The sequence below is a fragment of the Sus scrofa genome, chromosome 1, assembly GCF_000003025.6.
Source record: "Sus scrofa isolate TJ Tabasco breed Duroc chromosome 1, Sscrofa11.1, whole genome shotgun sequence".
Taxonomy (NCBI): domain Eukaryota; kingdom Metazoa; phylum Chordata; class Mammalia; order Artiodactyla; family Suidae; genus Sus; species Sus scrofa.
In genome coordinates, this window is record NC_010443.5 from 24632419 (window position 1) to 24651465 (window position 19047).

Consider the following 19047-nt stretch of genomic DNA (forward strand, 5'->3'; position numbering starts at 1 on the left):
TTGTTAATCTGAGTTCCTCAATCTATACTTTCTTCTACAAAATATGAGTGAAAGCTAGTGTATTGTTAGTGGCCATTTGTGAACATAAGGAATTTACTCCACAGAAAAAGGCAACCAGAAATGTTTATCATGTAATTTAGGTGATAGCACACTTGAAATAGTGATAAGGTTTGGGTGTTCTATAAACACTAAACAAAGGAACTGTGTGGTGACTCGGTGTATGTGATACATGCATATATGTATACATGTACTACACCACTTAAAAAGAAAGATCAAAAGAGTTAAAAATATCCTGATTTGATGACAGCTGTGGAGCTGACTGTTGCCTTCCACTGCTGAACAGTATAAATGCCAGGAGGAGACGAATTCTCAGCTTTGGGAGGGGATAATTAGGTTTAATGGAGTCAGTAGAGAAGATGAACATTAAGTCTATCTCAGAAAACTTCCTCCCATTGAAAACTATTAGATAATGGAATCACCTCCCAAGAGAAATGCTAGAAATCCTATCACTGAGGACATTTAACTCAGCTGGACACTAGAAGACATGCTATTGTCTCAGACTACATGCCCTTTTGTATCCAAACTGAAACATATTCATATCCTTTCTACAGGGACTGTGTATATAGAAACTAAATATATACACATAGATAAGCATGTGTATGTGTACATATACACACATGTACCTCATACAAAAATATACACACATATATACAAATGATCTATATATATGGTCTGTGCATATATATGTTATACATATGGATATGTATGTTATACATATGAATATATATTATATCATCCATGTGTATATGTTATATATACATACATACAGGCTCTGTATATACAGTCCATGTGTGTGTGTGTTTGTATACATCACACACAAACATGCAGACTATAGAGAACCTGTGTATATTATGTATGTACAAACAATATATATTATACATACATAAATACACACAGACCATGAATATACAAAACATATTTATGAGAGAGAGAAGTCTGAGATTTAAGGTTCTTTTGTATGTATATTTTTAAACGAAGTTCACAAATGAAAACACTAAAAATCATGACTGATGGATATTAAAGAGCTATGCTAAGATGACAAGCCCCTCCATTTTCCTTATTACACTAATTATACCCTCTAGAGTCAGAAGCAACTGGGTTTGCATTTCTTTTCAGTAAGTACCTGCTGCTGCTCTGAGAATAAGCCCACAGATTAATCAAAAATTCCAATAGGAACAACATAAAAAAAGTACAGATGACAAATTAAAAATGCTCAAACTCTCAGTGAAAACTTGCTCTTCAAGGACCTAACTTTTCCTTGAAAAAGGAACAATCACTTTCAGAAAACCTATGCCCCTGCAGAATGACGAACCCACTTCCTCCTAAACATAGATCACATTATCAGTGTTGCCAAATATATCAACAACCGCCCAGCTCTTGAACACCATGTTTATCTAATGGACCAGAACAGACAGCGAGAACAAGCACAGTTGGAGACAGCGATCTTGAAAAGTGTTTTCTAAACCAGTACAGTTCTTTTTTTTTTTTTCTTCTTTCTTTTCTTCTTCTTTCCTCTTTGTTTTTCAATTAAGGGAAAAAGAATTAGTCAATAAGACAGATACAAGCACACTCTTTAGCTATTTCCACTGAAACCATTTCTTTGGGCTGAAATGTAAACTAATTCTGGAAAGTCATATTTTTATGTCTTCACACAAGAACGAGGACAGGGAGGAAGGAGAGCCATGGAGTGAAGTTTATATTGGACATCCAACCGAATCCATTACAAATTGCATAGAGAAAATTCCTAAGGACCCCAGAGATAAATTCTCAGCTTTTCCCCTCTGCATAATGAAACAATTCAAAGCTGAGGACCAGAATGGGACCTAGTGGGGTTTTATATAACTTCTTGTGAGAAAAATAATGCAATTATACAAATTGCTTCACTTTGTTTAATTTTAAAGGAATAACACAAGTTTGCTGTAAAATATTCAGAAAATGCAGGTACATAAAAAAGAGAAAAATCACATTATCCCACAATGTAGAAGTAAATTAACACTTAAAATTCTTGATTCATATTTTTTCCAATCTCTGTCCTGAAAACAGATATTTTAAAATAAAAAGTAGAATCACTTTGTACATATCATTTTGCACTGTTTTTTTCACTACACGCTCTACCCATATTTTTCATGGCAGTAAGTATTTTTCTACAACATTCCTTCAATCACTATTTAATACTCTAATACCACACTGTGTATCATTCATTCATCTAATCCTCCATTGTTGTTACCTAAGGCTTGGTGCTTTTAAAAGTCTATGATGCGTACCCTTACATTTTCCATTTATGTACATCCATAAATATTTCCCAAGAATAATAATGGAAATCTCTCAAAAGATAAGGAAAACTCTAAAATTTTGTGATATAAGCAGTTAAAATATCCTTCAGAAAGTTTGTAAAACTTTTTTCTATCAGCAAGACTATTTATTGTGGGTTTTGACAAATATTTCTTTGTGAATTTATTTTTTTCCTCGAAACTGTCGATTTTCTTTTACGGTTGTCTTCACAGGTTCATGTTTAGAAAAGCTTTTCCCATTCAAGATTATTTAAACACTATATAAATCAATAAATTACAAAAATAAATTGGAAATTTAGAGGAGAAACTTTGCTTTTGTACAAGTCATTTTATACCTGTTCTATACGTCTGTATTAATATGACACTCAGAATTTATGTTGATGTATATTATGTGATAAAAAGTTACCCAGTTTTCTCAATATGTTTACTAAATAAACCATCATGTCCTCACTGAGTTGATGTGCTACCTCATAATTATATAAACATAATTTTTATTTAATTAAATCTATAAATTATTACAACCTCCTCTCAGTTCTCTATAAGACCAAGTAGTAGCAATTATCTCACCTGTGTAGGAAGGAGTGAAAACAAGCGGATTCTCATCTTCTATGTCCATGTGTTCTGTGCTCTCAACTGAAAAAAAAAAGTCAAATGTTAGTCTCCTCTCAAAACCTCAATCCTATCCATGAATGAAATGAGTGTAATTAGTAGATCAAATCCAGACAAGATTATGCAGCAGCCTGACTAGAGTGGAGATCCATACTGCAGAGCAATATGTACCCTCACTCAGAAGAATGAAACTGCAGTTCTCTCTCTCTCCCTGTCTTTTTGTGACATTTTATTGAAAGCAGTGGTTCCCAAAGTGAGGTCCCCAGACCATCTGCATCACCTGAGAACTTGTTAGAAATGATCTCCTTCAGATCTGCTGAATCAGAAATTCTGGGCCTGGAGGCCAGGCAACCTACTTTTTAGCAAGCCCTACAGGCGACACTGAGGCACACACAGGTTTGAGAACCATTGATTTCAAAGAACTTCATTAAGAAAAACTCTGAATAGAACCCACATAAAATACCACGCTATCTTTATCAGATCCCAACCTTTACTGCTTTACTGGGATCTGTAATACAGACCTTTCTCCATTTGCCCTTTCTCCACTGATTATGTATTTAATCATTTACTAAACATGTTTTATGGGCCCAGATTGGAGCTGGCCCCTACGTATGGACAGTGAACAAGCCAAATCCTTTGCCTATAGGAGGTTCAAAATTTACGTATTTTTGTTCTACCTGAACAAACAAAAGCACCTATAAAAGGAAAGAAAAGTCATCTATTAGTTTTCTCATTTGTCACTTTTCATCTACAGGACCAGTTAAAGGCAAATTATGCTTCTTTGAATATAAGTATTTTTGTGGTAAGAACAATTCCGTGATAACTTGCAAGATGAGATGCTGCAAAAATAATACTAAGAGTATTTTAAATGATTTAGAAATTAGAAGGAACCAGACATGGAGTCATACTAAAAGAACCAAGAAGAAGCCTAAATAAGCAATAGCTGCTAGAAAGAGATGATAACTGAAAAAGCAGAGGCTAACGAGTTCATTTGAAAAAATAATTTCAATGAGGGCTAACCAGGATACAGCTGAAGGTTTATCTCTGGGGAGGGAAAAGGGCAAGATGTAATAGAAGGATAGGGGCAACAACTTAGGAGATTTGAGAGTGGATACAAGCAATAGATGCAAAATGCAGGATGATCTTGAGTATTTCAAACACAAGAAAAATAATGCAATAACCACCATTATTTTTAAAGGGGACAAATTAACTGTGAGTCTCTCTCTTTGTGGCTCTTTCCACAGTGAGTGAAGGGATCACATTTCCCTGACATCAAATCCCCACCTTCCCTTCAGGCTTAGCTCAGGACATACATTTCCTACAGGATACAATTTCCCTGACAAACCCTTTTCTCACCCTCTCTACACGTGCCTCACTTGGCCTCTTCTTCAAACAACTCTTTCAATAATTACAAGAGATCCAGTGCTATTTAAATCTTCCAGTACAGATTTATGAGTGAGGTAATAAGGTAATTCTACTTAGTCTGCCCTGAAGCATATCATGGCAGAATGAAACAAAAAAGGGGATATTCTCCAGAATGTTCAGGGAGAGACTCCCACTCTCTGGGGGGGCGGGGGGAACTTTCACAACTCAAATCTGACCATACTTCCTTATTAGTCAATATTCTTTTCTAGTCTTTAACAACACATTTCTACTCATTCTTCAGATCGAAACTGGTGTCAGTTCTGCCAAGAAGTCACTCTGATGGCTTGGAGAGTTCAAAGTCCTCCTAATAAAGGCTGTCATTACTTCCTTACCCCTCTTCACAGCATGTGTTGCAAATATAACTTCATATATACTTATGTGATTAAAGTCCAGTTATTCCATTTGATATCTCTCTCCTTGTCTATTTTGTTTCACTTTAGAATCATCAAAACCTAGGGTATTGTCTACCACATGGCAGTGCTAACAAAATATTCAAATATTTGTTGAATGAATAAATGACTGTTCTATTCTTGAACAAGCAGTGCAACCCCCTTTTTCTTAAGATCTTACTTAATGCTCTCTCTGTCTAGAAAATCTCTTGAAATCCATGTTTTATTCTTGTAATTCCATTAGCAGCCTTCGTCAAATTATCAATGGGGCTTTCATCTTACTATTTTATACAAAAAGCCACTTCTTGTCTCATAGCTCTTACATGTAATTATATGATGGCTGTTTTCCTCTACTACTAGTAGAATATACTTCCATGAAAACAAGAATGTTGACTGGTTTGCTACTATAGCTCTAGCCTCATGATACAATGTTTGAATAAGTTAAAAAAATTATCCTATATTAGAATCCCTGAAGTAGACTAACACAGAACTGAGGCACATTAGACCCTATCAAACAGTCAGTAGCCAAAAGATAAGTACTCAATCCCTTTTAGGTTATTGAGAGTTGGAACAACAGTAAGGAGAGTAATAGGGAGCAGACTAGGTAATGATGATATGTAAAATAAGTGAATGTCATTGCAGGCAATGCAGATGACATTCCAATATTTGGGAAAATGAATAACATGAGTGGGTAGGGCAGGGAAAACTTTTTCAAACATGAGCTAATAACTTATTGCTAATATATATTATTTCTTTTTTTTTTCTTTTTTTTTTTGTCTTTTTACTATTTCTTTGGCCGCTCCGGCGGCATATGGGGGTTCCCAGGCTAGGGGTCGAATCGGAGCTGTAGCCACTGGCCTACGCCAGAGCCACAGCAACGCGGGATCCGAGCCGCGTCTGCAACCTACACCACAGCTCACGGCAATGCCGGATCGTTAACCCACTGAGTGAGGGCAGGGACCGAACCCGCGACCTCATGGTTCCTAGTCGGATTCGTTAACCACTGCGCCACGACGGGAACTCCTAATATATATTATTTCTTTTGTCAAGTATACAAATATAACTCTGTGAAAATAGCCGTTGCAGGATACTGGTTATGGTAGAAAAAGAACATTGCCTTGTCCCCCATAACAGGTAAGTCCAGATACTACCCTTACCAAAATGAGTCCATGGTAAGCGTTAGAATCTGACATCTTCATGACAACAATTGTCAGGATAAGTAGCATGAATATTGAGTGCATTGTAGCATTTATTTCTTACTATCTTCTGTTATGGTCTGAATTGTGTCACATACTCCATACCCCCAAAGAAATCATTTGAAGTTCTAACTCTCACTATCTCAGGATGTGACTTCATTTAGAGAGGGTCTTTATAAAGGTAATTGTGATAAAATGAGGTCATTGGGGTGGACCCTAATCCAGTATGACTGGTGTCCTTATAAGAAGAGGAGACTAGGACACAGACACATGCAGAAGAAAGACCATGTGAACTTACAGAGAAAAGATAGCCAAATTCAAGCCAAGGAAAGAGACCTCAGAAGAGAACAAACAACTCTGCTGAGACTTTGATCTTCAGGTTCTAGCCTCTTGAATGGTGAGAAAATAAATTTCCATTGTTTTAGCCACCCAGTCTGGTATTTCATTACAGAAGCTATAGAAAACTAAAATGTCCTTGATTTTTAAATGTTTTAATTTAAGTTGAATACTTTGCAAATTATAATAGATCCCAAAAGTCTATTTGTTGACTTACTGAATGAAAAAGAAAGAGTTAAAGTAAGCATAGATATTAGCAAACATTAATAACAAAATGAAATGGACGATGTGTTTAAAAAATAGAAAACACAATGATCAAGACCAGTTCTCCCACAAAAGACCCAGAATTGCCAAAGTAATCCTGAGGGAAAATAACAAAACTGAAGGCATAACCTTTCAGACCAGACAATAGTACTAAGCTACAATATCAAAACAGGATGATATTGGCACAAAAATAGACAATAGCAATGGAACAGAAGAGAGAGCCCAGAAACAAACCTAGACACCTATAATCAATTAATCTATGATGAAGTAGACAAGAATATACAAAGGGAAAAAGTCTCTTCAGCAAGTGGTATTGAAGCTGATCAGATCCATGTAAATGTATGAAATTAGACCACTCCCTCAGACTATATACAAAAATAAACTCAAGGAAGTTACCTTTGTGGCTCAGTGGTTAATGAACCCGACTAGGACCCACAAGGTCACGGGTTCAATCCCTAGCCTTGCTCAGTGGGTTAACAATTCAGCGTTGCCATGAGCTATGGCGTAGGTCATAGACACGGCTTGGATGCTGCATTGCTGTGGCTGTGGCATAGGCAGGCAGCTGTAGCTCTGATTCAGCCCCTAGCCTGGGAACTTCCATATGCCACAGGTGCGGCCCTAAAAAAGCAAAAATAAATAAATAAAAACTTAAAATATTTTAAATACCGAAATATAAGCTATGACACCATAAAACTCCTAGAAGAAAACATAAGTAAAACATTCTTGGACATAAATTGTAGCAGTATTTTCTTAAGGCAAAAGAAATAAAAGCAAAAATAAATGAGATATAATCAAGCTTAAAAGCTTCTGCACATTAAAGGATACTATCTACAAAATAAAAAGATAACCTATGGACTAGGAGAAAATATTTGCAAATGATGTACGATGCAAATTACATGATATAAGGGGTTAATGTCCAAAATATATAAACAGCTTATACAACTCAACATGAAAAAAAAACCCAAATAATCCAATCAAAAATGGGCAGAAGACCTACACAGACATTTCCCCAAAGAAGATATATAGACAGTCAACAGGCACATGAAAGATGCTCACCATCACTAATGATTAGAGAAATGCAAATTAAAACCACAGTGAGGTATGACCTTATACCAGTAAGAATGGCTATCATCAAAAATCTGCAAATAATAAATAGAGCCCCCATATGATCTAACAATCTCACTCCTGGGCATATATCCAAAACAGATGAACACTCTAATTCAAAAAGATACCCCAATATTCACAGCAGCACTATTTACAGTACTCAAGAGATGAAAACAACCCAAGTACCCATCAGCAGATGATTGGTTTAAGAAGACGTGATACATATATACAATGGAATATTACTAAGCCATAAAAAGAATGAAAGATTGCTATTTGCAGCAACATGGACGGACCTAAAGAATATCATACTAAATGAAATAAATATATGATACCACTTATATGAGGAATCTATAAAATAATAAAAATAAATCTATATGCAAAACAGAAACAGACTCACAGACACAGAAAACAAATTTGCAATTAACCAAAGGGAAAGGGAGAATGGAGAAAGGATAAATTAGAAGTATGGTATTAACAGATGCACATATTATACATAAAACAGATAAGCAATAAGGATTTACTGTATAGAACAGGGAACTATAGTCAATAGCATGTAATTATATATAATGAAAAAAAATCTAAAAAATTATATATATTGAAGAAAAAAAAAACACCAGTCCTCCAAGAAAACTCTATATATGTATATTCCACCTCACATAAACTGATGCCAGAGAGTACATTATTTGTACAAATTGATCAAGAAGAGAAGATATAACTCAACTTAGAGGGAAAAAAGTATATTTCAAAAGAAGTGACAGTGTAGAGATTTTGGAAGGCAGAAAAAGATGTTAAAAAAATAAAATTGTTCGGAAGAGTAGGATATCACGAAAATGACACTGAGAGAAAAACCATAACCTATAGAAGTTATAGAAAAATGATCCTAAGATGTGAAGTGGAGATATAAGAGCAAAGAAAAAAAGAAAGTTATTTTCGCCATAGATCCAAGGAAAGAGCATTATAACTTTTCAAGAGCCTGCAGAGTCTCTGAGGCTTTAACATAAAATGCATTGGATCAAAAATGAAAACCACGAGATCAAATCTTAAAATATATAAAAGCTTACAAATTTTAATACTATATTTCAAATCAACTATACTGTATACATACATAACAAATATCAATTATATATTATTTAGGAAAGGGAAATATTTTTAACATGGTTGATATGATTCATGTGGTACATCTAAAATAAGAGCACCAAGGACTTTTGAAAGTCTTAAAATTGCCACAGGGAAAGGTGGCAAAGCAATAGAGGTTGAGAAAGAGGATGTGGTGGGGAGAAAATTGCTTTATCTCAGTTATAAAATTATGAGTTCTCTAGCAAATTCTACTGGTGCCACCAGACAGTTGTTCCTAGATGAAAATATTAGCAGAGGTAAATATCAGTGCTAAAATCTCAGACATCGTATATCCTCCTTTTTGGCATTACGTTTGTAAAAACACAACCCCAAGCAGATTCTTACATCAGCAATCTATTTTTTAAAAAGTACAGGGTTATGTCTAAATGATGACAGAGAGACACTAATTTAATAAACTCAGTGAAAGAAATCTGCTATCAAAGGAAAAAACATCACTCATCAGTTGCTTGGCATTATGAAGAGAGAACTATTTTACTTTTTCAAGACTGAATCACCACTTCCTGTAGAAATGACCTAATAAAACATATTGGATTGCTCACATCAACACGAATCCCTTGTTCAATAAAACATGGCCAGATTTGTCCATTAAAAAAATAGTGTTTCCAGAGAACGAGGACAAGCAGTTTTGTTAGCATCTTCAAAGAAACTTATACACTACTTAAAATACAATCAAAATTCATTGATTGGCACTTCATTAAAAAGATAAAGCAACACAGTGTGATTTCACACTTGAAAGAAGAATTATGAAAACTTAATTTAATGCCAAAATAAAGAATTTTATTTTTCATAAGAGGTTTGGAATTTTAGGGAGGACATAACAAATAATAAAAATCAGGATATTTATCATATTGATAGGTCACAATAAATTTTTACAACATTCTGCCAGCCTGTGAACCTTGAAAATAAATTTGCCTAGGATATAAAAAAGGCTGAGTTTCAGTTCTCAGAAGAGGGAAATTGATTATTTAAATCATGAAAACTAAAACCACATTTAAAATTTCCCAATATTAAAAATTCTAACACCTCTAAGTACTTACTTTCTGACATGTGTATTTCTTATGTAAGAGGACTAAGTAAATCTGGAATCCTAAGCACTTTATGCAATAGGTACAGATTATGAGTTTTTCAGTGATGGAGCTTAATCATTAGATAAATAACATCTCCTTTCTTGAAACTGAAACCACAATCATTTGGAATAAATCTATTACTACACATTGAGTTGATACATTCTGAGTGCAAATATCATTGCAATCCATCAATATAAAAGAGATTAACCAGAATGCTCTGAATCACAGATAAGTATTTCTGGGATAAGAGAATATGGGAAATGAACTATCCCTGCTAACATGGGCAGTACTGCCAAGAGATAGCAGTGGCCCTTCAGGCTTAACATATTTTTGAACTTCAAATTTTTAAGCAGTGGATTTTTAAAAGAATAAAGGTAATCAATATAAACATGTCAAGGCTTAAACTCAGTCCTTTCTCAGCAAGTATAGATGCTGAGATTCATCTTTTTATACATCTATTCCTGGTAGAATAGTGAGTATACTAGGCTAGACATTCAAATGTAAAGTTCTAGGGTAGTCCAAGCTTTATATATATATATTTTTTTGTCTTTTGTCTTTTTAGGGCCGCATACTTGGCATAAGGAGGTTCCCAGGCTAGGGGTCAAATCAGAGCTACAGCTGCCGGCCTACACCACAGCAATGCCAGATCCAAGCCAGGTCAGGGATGGAACCCACAACCTCATGGTTCCCAGTCGGATTTGTTTCCACTGCACCACGACGGAAACTCCCAAGCTTTATATTTATTAGCCCTAGAACTCTGACTAAATCTTAACAACTCAGAACCAAAGTTTCTTCAGTCTGTGACATAGTTATAATTTTACTTACCCTGCTCATCTCACAAGATAGGAGACGGATAATGTAAGTGTTATAGGTAGAAATTCTGAGCCAAACACTAACTGCATGATCTTAATAAAATATGTCATGTTGGGCAAATAATCTAATCTCTTTGGACTTTAGTGATGAGATAGCTAAAATAATAAGTATCAGAGATGTGCATGGCATTAACTACATGACAGCCATTGTGTGTTTGTATAGCAAATAAATTAACCCTTTAAGTACCCAAAATGCATAAAAGCTATATTCGCATTTCCTAGTTGATTTCCAGACACTTATTAAGAGTTCTGTTGAATGAATGTTAGGTAAATAAAGTAGAAAAATTATTTCGACTGTAAGATTTTCAGTATTACTTCTTGTATAAATGAAAGTAGGTAAATTTTCTTAATTTACAAAAAGGTAAAAAAAGTCAAGAAAAGAATAAAATCCCTGTATAGGAAAAACAAATTTGAAGGGATGTGTTACGTTTCTAATTTTCTTTAAAAAAATGAATTAAGAACAAAAGTATGTGAAAAAGAAAGAGGGGGGAAGAAAAAGCCTATTAATAAATACATGGAACAGTCCAGCTGTTAGAATTTCTTATTAAACTTAACCTGAGAAATAAAGTTTTATATATGCTTATAGGAGCCTTCCAGTTAAAGGCTCCATTCTAACTTTTTTATTTACTGGTGTCTGGTTGCTAATTAGTTAAAGACTCTGGGAGTCATTCACAGATGTGGCTCTGTACATTCAAGAAGGGGCAGTTAACTGCAGGGCAACTTATCTACTAATATTACCTTGGGAGTTGTGATCCATTTTCAGGATTTAACATCAAGAGTGGCAAGAAGGAACAATTATACTGAAATAAATAGACACATATTTATGCACAGAGATAATTTTAAAACATTTAATGGTAGTGAAGAGTAAATTATTTAACTCTAACCAGGGATAAGAGCCTAGTGGTAGCTATCACTTACTGCAGTAAATCTGCTGAAGTTTGCATTTCCTGGCTGCTGGCTTTGTTTATTTAAAGTCATTCTGAATGCTCAGCTAGAAAGGATTTCAGTGGTGCTGCCAAATTTTCACTAGATTAAAAATGTGCACTGCTGATAATATTCTTATAAACACTGCACACAGAACAAGAACCATGTTCTTTAGGGATCAATTTGTTGCTCTTCTGCAGCCAGTCTTTCTGCTAGGTCTTCTCACTCGGCAGAATCTCTTCAATATGGTTATTACTGATGAAATGTACTACAAAACTTACATCAAAGTCTCCTTATGGATTAATTGCTGAAGTAGTTGTCTCTCATTAACTGGTAAAGCCATAGGACAATTCATCAGTGGGAAGTTGGAATGTCTAAATATTTATTAGAAAAAAATGTCATGAAGGCAAGTCTTTCAGCTCCAGAAAAGGTAACCAATGATGTGATGTCAAATATAACTTGTAGGAAAGAACTCAGATTAAATATATCTTCCCTCAACCCTGATGCTCAGATAGAAGCAGCTTTCACTATTACTAAAGTAGTTGTAGTTAAGGAATTCTTCGGCTTTCCTCTCTCCCCTTATATTTATCCTGGGACACAAAAACCACAGGAGTTTTATTAAAACGGGGTTTGCTCACAATAGGTTTCATGAGCGGCACAAGAGAAATCTGAACTGAAAATTCAAGAGTAGGCAAAAGTTAATGGCTGGAGCAAAAGGAAGTCAAATTGTCAGAAAAAGAAAGCTTTGACTAAGCAGTAGAAAGTTAAAGATAGAATAGAGAAACACATGCACAGTGAGAAACAGAAATACATTTCTATAGGGTCAAAGGCAATAGAAAATCAAGTAAGGAGGTCAAACGTAAGAGGCAAAAAAGAAAAAAACTGGAGGGAAATTATTAAAACAGGTAAATGTGAAAGTATTTATAACTCCTCCCTGGTTATTATATCCCTGGACCTCTTCCTTTAGATTATCTAAAAACATTTTCAAACTAGTTTCTGTGACCCAAAGGTAATATAGGACTTTTGCACCAATAAAGACCAACCTATTCTGATCACAAATTTTGCTTAGAGGTTGGGATAGTGTGATTTAACATTATTTAAATTGCTTAATTTTCATTTTAAAAATTAATATGGACTAATGTTATAGTGAGCAAATTTACATGACTTTTCTAAACAAAAATAAACCTAGACGTGTGCAGTTTTACTTTATGCTTTGGCCCCAGTCTCCTGTCTGCATCCCCCCTCTGCTAGTTAGGGATATTTTGAGAAGCCCAGAAAGGTAATTAAATTCCAGCCACTGAAGAGGGAATGGGGATTTAGAGTAAGTTCAAGTAGTGCTTCTTAATTCTTCCCAGGTACTTAGACTTCCCTTCAGTAGCAGCTACCACCTTTTTAATGGAACCTCATTAAGGCAGACTATACATAGCTTTTTGACTTTCAGCAGAGATAACTGAGAAGGACAGCCATGTCTCAATTTATTGTGTGTGTGTGTGTGTGTGTGTGTGTGTGTTTGGGGAGAGAGACACACACACAGAGTGAAATTTATTTAGAAAACAGACAAATAAATTCCATGTTTCTAAATGTGAAAGTTGAGATATGACAGAACAAGCCCTAAAAATCAATTCAGGGTGGCAGTATTAAGGATATTTTTCTTTTAGATTTAATTACTATATTACAAGTTATCCTTATTGAGCCTAAGAAGATGGAATATGGGATGCTTATATAAGACATAACCTAATTTCACCCCAATCTTAGCGCTATTATTAACTTTGTTTTGTAAAGGCTAAGCACCATCTTTAGAACTCTGTATCAGGATTGGGGTTCAGGCATTCTTAATTTGACTAGAAGGAACCTAACAGAACCCAAATGGCCAAGTGTGAAAGCTGAAGGAGAAGTGACTAGAAGTTCTACAAGGCTCTAAGGAGAATATTCACCACAAAAAATGAAACTGTCAATCACACTGATTTCAATTCTGGAATGGGGACCGAAGATGGAAGATGTAGGGTGCAAAGAGCTGTAACAAGAACCCCATCACATCACATCTGTAGTACATGAGGCCCATGAGGAATAAAATTGGATGTGGATAAAGCTTAATGAAAGAAATAACACTTTGAGGTCCAGCTTATACTGTAGTGGAGGCATTTAGAAAGAGTCTCCCATTGCAGAGAAATTACTGCTTCCCTGGTTCTTTTCAAAGGGACAGGAAATTCTAGAGCGGGCCGCAGCATCACTGCTTTGAAAGGCCCAAACCAAAGACCTAGAATTCAGCTTTGAGTAGCACAGCAAGTGACCACAGGAGTCTGAGGAATAATATAGTATCAGCCTAAGGCAGTGAAAACTGACAACAATGCAATTGGGAGCTGCTCCCATAGCAGATGAGACTTTAAGATGTCAGAGAAGGAAGAAAAGGAGGTGGGCTGGTCCCCGTAATTTTACGAGTGAGAAACAAGTAGACGGTAAAAGCTGGGTATGCATAACTATGCATCATGGGATCCACAATCCAGAAAAGTGTAGGAGAAAGGAGAGATGGGAACAAGGAGACTCTGTGGCGGTAGAATCAAAAGGACTGAGGGAAGGAACAGGAGAATGGTGACAGGGAAGAGGAAATAAAAATAACAGTGATGTCCTGAATTTTGGCCTTTATGGAAGATCAGGAAACTTATTTTTATAACAAATAATATTAGAAATAAACATAAGTGCTTGATTTCAACATCATCCAGTTTTCTGATTAGTACATAAAATATAACCAGTCTCAAATGAACCTTGTCTTCCACCTAAGATCTGTTTTCTTTTCTTTCTCTGTGTTCTCCTGGACACGGAGCTTCAGGACATTCCTGCTATCATTGATTAGTCTCCTTTATTTGCATCACATCCAATGTCTGAATTCTCTGGATTCTAGCTCAACAAGGTCTTGCATTTGTCTCATTCTCTTCACCCTTATTGTCCAATGTATAGGAAACATCAACACCTTCTGAGTGGCTTTAAGATAACAGTTGCTTTACTAATCACCCATAAAATGCACTGAACCATCCAGTAGCAATCTCTGATCTCCTAAAGCAATGTACTTTTATCTATACCTCTTTTATGATTATTATTTTTATTAATATTATTGGGGAGGATTTCATCTCCCCTATTATAGAGTAAGCTTGTGGGAAGAACATGTGTTGATTCATTTTCAAAGAGCTTGCTCATGGTAGCTAAAGAATAAATATTTGGTTGGATTATGAGTGCGTGAAAAAATTAATGACTTTATACTTATATGCAAAATTAAATATTTGGTAATATGTTAAAAGTAATCAGTGTGATCAATTTTTAGTGGTATTTTTGATATTTGTATTGACCCAAGCTCTACATATAAACATTCATGGTTCTATCATTCTCCCACCTATGGATGTCTAGGAAGATCTATATACATTTATCCACATATGCATATCTTGCTATGCTATTCTAACAAAGTAGTATTTCACAGCAGTAGATTTAATTGAAAGATTTAAGTTTTAGTATAACTCTGTCAATTACTAGCCATATAACTTGGCTGTTATTTTGCCTCTCTAAGCCTCCAATTTTTCTTATATAAGTGATTTAGTTTCTAGATATGTTGTGAGGCTAACAATACGATGAGTGAAAAAGTATAATCTGTTCAAAATAGATCATAGTACTTTGCAAATCTTAAGCAATAAATAGTCACAAAGTGGAAATTGATTGCATATTTTTTGTTCCTTTTATCTCTTCCTTTTACTGCTTCTCCCCCCTCCCCCCCAACCCCTGGGTCTCTATTTCTTCAGCCTACTGCTTAATGTTCTGGAATAAATACTGGACTAGGAGCCAAAAGATGTGTGTTCCAGAATTTGTTAAGTGACCTTGGGTAACACACTTAATGTTTACAAATCTCAACTTCCTTTTCTATATAATGAAAAAAAAGGATGTGAAAAATGCCATGAAAGCTATAAATCTTTATTAATCTATAAGGTTTTTATTAGATTTAAGAAAAATAGTATGAGGTCATTATGACTGCCCTAGTTGTTCCAAACACCTTCCCTTTAGATCATGCTCTTGACCGTGAGCATAATAGATACAGGTTTTTAAGGGGAGGGGGCAGATTTTATTCCTTCAACAAAATCTACAATGGAACTTTAGTTTTAAATACATAGATACCCATAGGAGGCAATTCAATTAATGGAGCATAGATTGGTCAGACTTAGGTAAATCAGCTTCAGAATTATTCCTATTAGCCTTTAAAATGTTTGGAGTGACTATACCTGGACACTGAAACATATGTATTTTGAGAAGTAACAGAAATTTGGACCTTGAACAATAAATGTTCCCTGACACTGTCTGAGGAAAAATAGGAAGTTTTCCACATTGCTCATTTTACTTCATGGCTCAGAATCTTCCTCACTCCTTGTGTTTTCTAGAAACAGGTGGACCCACTTGGCATTTGGTAACAAAGAACTAGCCTAGTTGAACCCAACTTTCATATTGTCTCAGAATGATTACAAATGCTTTCCTGCTCATTGCTGGTGCTGTAGGAGAATGAAATCAAATACAAATTAGAAAAGAGCTCCCAAAATACTTTATTACTTAGTATATTTAAACTCATCAATAAAATCTGAAAATAGGAGCTGTCAGATATGCAAATACTCAAGAATTGGCTAGTCTTTTGCTTAGCTCTTCATCATAAAATTTTTGCATGTTCTGGCAAAGGTTGTCAAATCATCCTAGCTGAAAGGAAACTAATTTCCACAAACTGCAATTTGCTATATTCTTCCAAAAGTCTGTCATTACCACCTGTACACATTAGCTAATTATCTCCTGTCTGTTGTTTAAATAAGTGTATTTTGTTTACAATTGTCTGTACCCCTAAATAAGAGGCCTTTAAAAATAAATTGATCATGAAAACCTTGATTATGAAAAAGAAATAATAAAACCCTGTGGAAAGTAAATGTAATTTAAGGAAAGCATAGTAGCTTAAACAACTGTAGGGGAAAAGCCATGGGAGAGAGGAAAAGGACAGGTAGGGAAGGTGCGTTCACATATTACTCATTCAATACATTCAGCCACTTTTTAAACGGCGGAAACAGACTCACATAGAAAAAAAAATAAGACTTTTTTTTAAAACCACTCTATGACCTGTTAGGAGTTTTCTGAGGAAATGAGCATCTGGTGTAAACACCGTTTTGAAGGAAAGTCCTGGATTTGGATTGACTATGAGATGAGTAAGAAAGAAAATTTTATCCTGGGAAGGCACTGAGATGTTTTGGTTGTGTTCTTAAACACAGTCAGACCCTGGTGAATACAATAATTAAATGTTAATTCATAAGGTAAAAATCATAACTGTTGTAAAAGTTTTAAAACATTTACATTAACATTCAAACATGACTCTTCCTTCACATCCTATTTTTAAGTGGGTTGAAGCAGTCAAGAGAAAACAGCATGGAAAAGAAAGAAATCAAGCTGCACTTTGGAAGTGTGTTGTAAGTAAATACTAAGATAGGCAATGATACAATTATGTTGTTTTTCTTAAAAAAAAAAAACTTTTACAAATATTATGTCATGAATTTGAAAGGTAACACATACTCAAGTCTCAAACCTGGGAACTACATTAATTCTTCTGAGGTAGAGACAGGGCAAGAGGACAGGATAAAGAAGTTGGATTAGGTAATCTTCGTGGATAGAAATTTCACCTGTGGGTTTGGTAAGCATGTATTAGGAATTTCTCAGAATTGTTCCAAGTTATAGTTATAGCAGCACAATGTCTGATCCATTATGGAGAACTAAGATCATGGAGAAAGATTCATGGCAGGCACCTCTCTGAAAATGTTGAATCTCTGTGATACTCAAATAATCATGTCCAATATTGATCATTCTTTAGGTGAAAGGGTTTTTAAATAAATCTTCCACAGCAGAAATCACATTAATTGAGATCATTTGGATGATTTCTTCAGATTCCAGCCCACGTTCACAATCCCATCTTCAGGCCCTTCTCTCTTCTCCCACTCCCTTCCCAATTCCTTGACTCCCCCTGAACATTTTGTATGTATCTCTATCTTTTGAATTACATTTTCATAAGCATTTTTATAGGAGTGTAACTGTATAAATTTTAAATGTTCAGCCTGATGAATTTTTATCAAGTGAACAAACGACTGTAACCACCACCCAAATAGAGCAACAGACTATTACTAGAACCAAAGGAGGCCTCCCCTATCCCCCTACCCAAGAAGTAACACTATATGAATGTCTATCATAAGATATTATGTCTGCATTGGATCTTTCTGTGAATGGAATAATACAGTGTTCATTCTTGTGCGTTCAGCTTCTTTTGTACAATATTATGTGTGTAAGATAAACTCATATAGCATCTTCCATTGTTAAAATTATACTAAAAATATTCATCCATTCAACAGTTCACTGTATATGAGTACCAATTCCAGTTTTCAGCTACTAACAAGAATAGAGCCATGAACACATTTCTGTTGGAAATATGCTGATAAGTGAAAATGCTAGGTCAGGGGATATGACTATGGGCAGCTTTAGTAGGTAATATTAAGGAGTTCTTCAAAGTAGTTATGCCAATTTAAATTAGAATGCTATTTTCTTTGCATCTGGCTTATATTTGGTATTTTCAGGGCTTTCGTTTGCTCATTTCAATTTTAGCCATTTCAGTGGGTAGGTAGTGGATTCTCAAAATGGTTATTATTTGCATTTCTCAGATGACTAATGATGTTGAAGAACTTTTTATATGCTTGTTAGTTAATTGTGTGTCTCCTTATGTAAAGTACTTCCTGAATTCTGTGCTGATTTTTGTCTTTCTTCTTCCTGAGTTTTTGGATTTCTTAGTATGTTCTGTATACAAATGCTTTGTTGGATTATACATATTACAAATAGTCTCACTTTCTATGGTTTGCCTTTTCATATTCTTTTTTTTTCTTTTCTTTTTAGGGCCAACCCTGCAGCATATAGAAGTTCCCAGGCTAGGGGTCAAATCTGAGCTACAGCTGTTGGCCTACACCACAGCCATAGCAACGTGCAATCCGAGCCACATCTGTAACTTACCTACACCACAGCTCACGGCAACGCCAGATCCCTGACCCACTGAGTGAGGCCAGGGATTGAACCTGCATCCTCATGGATACTAGTCAAACTCGTTTTTGCTTAGCCACAATGGGAACTCCTGCCTTTTCATGTTCTTAGTGATTTTTTTTTTTGATGAAATTCTATTTATCAATACTTTCTTCATGATACGTCAGGGCATTTTTGTGCTCCAAAAATATGAAGAACTCTTTGCTTGTCCCAAATTGAGAGTTTTTCTTGAATTTTCTTCTAGAAGTTCTATTGATTTATGATAATCAAATAGATCTACAACTGGTATGAAA

General features: G+C 35.1%; 1 long non-coding RNA gene across 1 annotated transcript in view; it reads right to left on the reverse strand.

The window, feature by feature from the left end:
• Positions 974-19047, reverse strand: part of LOC110259987 — a 245797-nt gene continuing 227723 nt past the window's right edge. The window contains exons 4-5 of the long non-coding RNA XR_002342542.1: positions 2919-2984; positions 974-2093 (exon numbers count right to left, since the gene is read on the reverse strand). This is a non-coding gene — a long non-coding RNA (uncharacterized LOC110259987). The remainder of the gene's footprint in view (positions 2094-2918; positions 2985-19047) is intronic.